Raw genomic sequence first — 6,858 nt, forward strand, 5'->3', positions numbered from 1 at the left:
AGCTTCTTAAAAGTTTACCGTTCAAAAGTGCTCTTCAATAAGGTTCCAACGATATTTGATTTATCAAAACGGAGTTACAGTTTGAAAGTTAAGACCAAAACAAATTTCTCAAAATGCTGAAAAGTCACACTACCCAACTTGGTAGTGTGTGTCATAGACACTCGGTCGAGTGTGTAGACACACGGCCGAATGAGTAGAGACACTCGACCGAATGTCTTTTCAAAAGACACACTATTTAGTGTGTAGACACACGGCCCAATTCAAAAGACACACAACCGAGTGTGTAGACACACGGCCCACTTCCAAAAGACACACTACCGAGTGTGTTTCTTGAGCTGCTGAAATTGAAAAAGTGACGGGTTTGAGCCACACCAAATCTCTATCATGGACTCGTTTTCGACCTCAAAACTTACCACATCTTGTTCATAAAACCTTTTGGGACATAAACCCACAAGTACTACATCAAAACAACAATAAATTGCACCAATTTGACATCAAAACCCATTTTGACAAAAACTAACTTCTAACCCAATTTGACACAAATTTAGGTAATGAAAATGGGTAATTCTTACCTTGCTTGAATCAGTGAAATACAAGGAATCAATTTCTAACACAAATCAGACTTCAAATCGAGATTTAGAGATGATTAAGGTTTGAGATGGTGAAGAAGTTAGGTACAGTGTGTGTTGGTGAATATTTCAGAGAAAGAAAGAAATGAGAAAAAGATGGCAGATACAAAACACTTATTTGGGTTAGAACCCATACCCCACAATACACGGGTATTTATCAGTTATCTGAAATCTTTCATACATCAATAGGCGACCCTAACGAGGTCCAAATTAAATAAACAAACCTGTTCAGTGACCCTTGTCACAAACTGGTCTCAACTAAAACATCAAATAATTATAAACATATAATTACTAAAATCACTAATTACGCCATACCCAAGGATAAAATGGTCATTTCACATAGTCCCGATCATAGGATGTCACATTATTCAACAATCGTTCCTTATAGCTACATCTTTGAGAGTCTTGACATGGTAAAACCACACCTAAATTAAATGTACTAAAGTAAACGGGTTTTATCACACGAATCAGACAATTATCCTGATCAATGTTGTAAAGTATTTAGCAAGTACGGGCTCGTCCACAGATAGCGGTTGATTAAGATTTAAAAACTAATAATTATTCTAAAGTAAAAACTATAAAAGTGGGAGTTTGATTAATCTAATTTTGAAATAAAAATAACAAAATTTAGATTTTAAAGAGCAATGTTCACTTGGATGCTTCACAATTATGTTGGATTGTCTCTAACAGTTAAAGCTGATTAAATGTCCAATAATTATAACTCAAGTTCTTGAAGGTGATAACTCACATTAATCTTGTTAAGAAGATCAATTATATAATGATTAAGTCACTAAGATATCACCTAGATTAAAATCACTTAATATTCTAATCACAAAGATCACTCGATGCAATTATCACGATTATGAAGTTAGATTACTATTCAATCACCAATTACACTCACATGCAATTGTCTAGATCACGTAAGTGTTGAAGTACCACCTATTTATCACAAATTATCTCACAACAACTAGTTAACAAGTTATATAATTGAATTTAAGCAATAAACTTTAATAACAATGGATCAATGATAGAACTTAATAAAAAAATTATCAATTAAACATCATAATCCATAATATAAGACAATCCAACTTATAATACTTTCACAACCAAGCAAACATTAAAGGTTTAGCTAGACATATTCATAAAAGAAACAATCAAAATCATAAATACAAAAGAATTCATAATAATCTCACAAAAATTGACGAAAACTTGAGTACCAGTCTTGATAGATGATTGAATCTTCAATCCTAGATGAAAAGCTCCTTAGATTTGGTGAAGAATGACTTTTGAATGGCCAAAATTACCCAACTCTAGATCTTGTTCCCTAAAAATTAGGGTATATCTCAAACTGAATCGCAAAGCTGAAATTTATAGCTGTGGTTTGGCCGAGGCAGGCTCGCTATTGTGACGCCTCGTACAAAACCATCGTGTACAGATCATCAACAACAGGTCCATTACACGGTATAATACTATATGCTGTTTAAAAACAAGTTTTGCATTCATGAAAGTGTAACGTCTTTACCAACGTCAAATGTTTTACAAAAGATGACGTCTTTACCAACGTCAAATGTTTTACAAAAGATGACGTCTTTACCAACGTCAAATGTTTTACAAGGATAACATGCTTCTACGAATAGAAAGCATTAACATAAGTACGTGACACAAAAGTCATTACAAAACCATTGTTCAAATGTAACATAAGTTGTGAATGCAAAGTAAAAGTTCCATGATTGAGACATCTCTAAACAATGCAGCGGAAGTCTAACACAGCGAGTCTGTAACAGCAAGTCTATAACACCATGACTATAACAGCAAGTCTAACAGTGGAAGCAACAACGTCTAAGCACCTGAGAAATACATGCTTTAAAAAGTCAACACGAATGTTGGTAAGCTATAGTTTGATTGTAAACAACAATGTAATGTAGACTACGAGATTTCATATTCAAAACAGTATCTCAAATCCGTATGATAAAGTATATGCTTATTCGTGGGCACCCGGTAACTAACTTAACAAGTAATATATCACCCCCTAAAAGTACACTTGGCGAGTGCGTATGTTTACGAAGTATTAAACACCCGTTGACTGCTAGCGCGATTATCCCGAGTGGGGATGTCAAACCTTATGGATCCATATCTAAGATTCGCGTCTACCGGTTTATAAACCAATAGTTAAACGTTACCGAGCTAAGGAGAATCTTTGTGCCGTTACGTCACCCACACATATATAAAGTTTAAGTACTCGTGTCTAGTATGTAAAACATAAAAAGCGCATGTATTCTCAGTCCCAAAAATAATTGAAGTAAAAAGGGAACTATAACTCGCAGTGAATGTGCGGTAAATCGATACAAAAATGTAAGCAAGTAGTAAGTCGGTCCAAACAAGTAAGTTGGTCGATCCAAAAGGTCCTCAACCTAAGTCGATGGTTACTAAGTCAGTAAATTGTTCCCCAAAAGTTTAAAAGTAAATAAGTTAAGTCTTAAGTATCATCATCATCATCATCATTCGTATGTAAAAGATAAAGTAAGTTTTCAACAAGAATAGAGATCGAAACAAAGGGCTGACTTCGGACAGCTGCAACGACCTCTATACAAACTGAAATGATGTGCAGCCAGTGGCCTAGGCTCCGTTTGTGAGTCCTCTTACCGCTGTCCAATTTTCAGATCCTAACTCGATGTCGTTTGACCGTGGTGACGGTTCAAGCGCGAGTAGGTTAGAAATTTCAGCACGTCGTTACGAAGACGTAGTGATTTTCGGAAGGCTATATATCCTAAACCGTAGATCAGATTTAGGTGAGTCTTAAATGAAAAGTCATCTACTCAAACCGAACTATCTGGAAATTAACTTTCCAGAAGTCCCAGGAGTCTGATCAGACCCTGAAAAACAAAAACAAGTGCTCTGGTGGGTTTCTTGGTGTGTGATGCTTATCACAGTTCTCATCCTTGATGCGTATAAGCCTCAAGTGTACAACTCTTTGATGTTTTAGCATCATTATGACCAATTTTTAACCATTAACACACAACTAAAAGTAAAAGCTAACTTTCTATAAGTTTTGAACATCAAAGTTGTCTCTTTATTGTATAAACATAATAAAGCTTCAACCTTTGTCCTTTTGACACAAGTTTATGCATCTTCATCATATGAGATGATGAAGACTTGTTTTTTATCACCATAAAAATCATAAAAAGGCTTCAAGTAAGTGAGATCTACAATAATAACTTAGATCTTAAGTATTAAGAAATCCTAAGCTAGAAAGCTTGGATTTTTACAAGTTTAATGAGGCCATAAGCTAGAAAGCTAAAATCTAGTAAAAGTAATGAGACCATAAGCTTAAAAGCTTAGATCTTAAACAAATTAATGAAACCCTAAGCTAGAAAGCTTGGATCTTTAATGTTCTTGAAGATCCTTAAAGCAAAAAGCTAGATCTACAAGTTACATGAAGATCATAAACACAAGTTTTGATCTTTTAATAAAATAAAGTGATCTTAAGCTTTAAAACTTAGATCCAATAAAGAAATGAAGATTCAAAGCTAAAAAGCTAGAATCTTTCATGTTCTTAAAGATTTTCAAATAAAAGTTTGAATCTACAAGATGTAACAAGATCAAAAAGCTAAAAAGCTTGATTCTTTGATGATGATAATGATGATGTCGTGTTTAAGAAGAAAAAGATAAGAAGAAGAAAATTCAAGAACTTACAATTTTAGTATGAGAAAGACTAGAGAGAAAATTAGAGAGCAAGTGTGTGTAAAATGAGAATGAAATGAAGTGTGAAATGGAGGATGAGGCTTGCATTTTATAGTGGTGGTGGTGGGTGTAGGCCGCAGGTCTTGGGGGGGACAAGGGGGGATAACTTTTTGCTTTTTGCATGGTGGTGGTCTAAAGGTGGTGCTTGTTGTTGGGATCCCATGCAACATGTGTAGTAATGGTTAACAAAAATACTAGCATGTTGGCTCAAATTAATGGGTTTTTGTCCTACATCTTAATGGATCATAAATCCATTAAAGTTGGGCTAATTTAATGGTCCATTAACTAGAGTAGGGTGGGCCTAAGTCCATTAAGGTAAAAAGTCCATTAAGACTAACTAGTGTGCATTAGTAAATTACTAAGCGTAATTAAGTAACCAATAAGCCAAGTAATTGTCATTAGAAAATAACAATTAGTATTACGTAGTCATAATATTTCAATTATGACAAAAGTTTAACGTGTACAAAGTACATAGCTCGTTCTAAACGTTAAGTGACACTAACGGTCATAAAAACATTCGGGGATCAAGTTAAGTGATTAAGCACTTAATAACACGCTGTAAGGTATTAACGAAAGTAATTATCATGAAATAAGATCCCAGAGCATAAACTAGCTCAGTACGCACATATACGCAGATTCGTGAAAGTATAGAGCACAAAAATATAAGTCGAAAAAGTCGGGTCGTTACAGCTATCGCAAGCCATCTTGTGCTTCCCTCCTCGTAATCACGAGAGCTGGTAAATCTGGTTTTCGCTGTCAATTTTCTCATTCTCGATTCGCGAACTTTCCTTCGACCTACACCTCGAGATAGCGAGCCTGAATCTTGCGATAGCGAGGCCCGGAACAACATTTTAAGCTGGAAAATCACTTTATCTTTTGGCGATATTTTGGGTTCGAACCTGGAACTTTATACTCGATATTTTGACCCTGAAACACTTAAAAATCACCAAAAACAATCAAATAACATCACGATGCAAAAAAGGCGTTAATCTTCAACTTTAGTCATCATAAAATCTTCAATCCTTAATATAAAACCAACAAAATGGAACCCGATATTGCGAGATAATATGGTGTAAACCGAGCAATATCAAGTCTCAAGCATATAAAGCCCTACAAAAAGGTTGCAAAGTTTGTCTTCACCAATCTAAAGCTCGTGCCAAAATGAACTTGAACCACCATCTCCGATTGTTTTGACAAATGAAGTTCTAAAGGGTATTTGCAAGTCTTTGATTAATGTAACTGTTGAAACAATATTATGCCAAGTACTTAATGTCGAAGAGTGAGTATATTCACTTTCCGACATTAAGCCACCACAAGGTCCATGGATACTACGAATAACATTTACCCAAAGTGAGTTGGTTTCGATTTTGAACCTCCACCACCATTTCCCCAATAAAGTAAGGTTATACTTCTTAGAGACCCGATATTTAGCCCCCCATTCTCGTAAGTGTTTATAACATTTGCTCATTTGACCCATGAATTTTTAGATCCCGAGCTCGATCCGCCCTAATAAATGATCTCTTTATACTCTCGAGTTTTTAATCACACAAGGCAGACCACGAAAGAGCAAAAAAATAATACAATGAGAGACTAGTAAGAACTGCTTTAATAAGGACTAATATTCCTCCAAAGGACAACGATCGCATTTTCCACCCCGAAAGTAGGTTGTTGAATTTGTTTATGACCGGATTTCAATCCCTTAGCTTATTAATTTTCGATCCAATGGGCAACCCGAGATAGGTGAAAGGGAATTTGACGACTTAACAACCGATGTGATTAGCTAAGGCATTAACTTCCACTTGTTCAACCCCTACCCCAAAAATGTAACTTTTTTGAATGTTGACTTTTAACCCCGAAACTAGTTCAAAACATTTTAGTAGCTTTCTCAAGTTTAGGGCATTTGAACGGATCCATTCCCTGAACAAAATTTTGTCATCCGCATATTGGAGGTGCGAAACCACCATTTTATCTCTCCCGACTTCAATACCTTTGAAGATACCTTTCTCCAATGCCGCTTTCGCAAGAATGTTTAGCCCCCGGCCGCTAAAATGAATAAGAAAGTCGAAAGTGGATCACCTTGTCTTACTCCTGCACCGAGCGAGAACTCATTAGTAGGAGACCCGTTTACTAGAATAAAGATGGATGCCGATTTGAGGCATACCGAAGTCCAATTCCTCCACTTATAACCGAAACCCATACTTTTCATCAAATTTGAGAGAAAGCCCCAATTAAGGCTATCAAATGCCTTTTCAAAATCAAATTTGAAGATAATACCCTTTTTGCGGGAACTTTTGAGGTAGTCAATGGTTTCATTAGCAATTAGAGCCCCGTCTAAAATAAAACGTCCTTTAATGAAGGCGCTTTTTTCCATACCAACAAGATATGGTAGTACCTTTCGAAGTCGATTTGAGAGTATTTTGGCGACTATTTTGTAATAGTACGAATTAGGCTAATTGGTCTATAGTCACTAAGTCCCAGCGGGTCTGTC

The sequence above is a fragment of the Rutidosis leptorrhynchoides genome, chromosome 2 (assembly GCF_046630445.1).
Source record: "Rutidosis leptorrhynchoides isolate AG116_Rl617_1_P2 chromosome 2, CSIRO_AGI_Rlap_v1, whole genome shotgun sequence".
In the NCBI taxonomy this organism is placed as follows: Eukaryota; Viridiplantae; Streptophyta; class Magnoliopsida; order Asterales; family Asteraceae; genus Rutidosis; species Rutidosis leptorrhynchoides.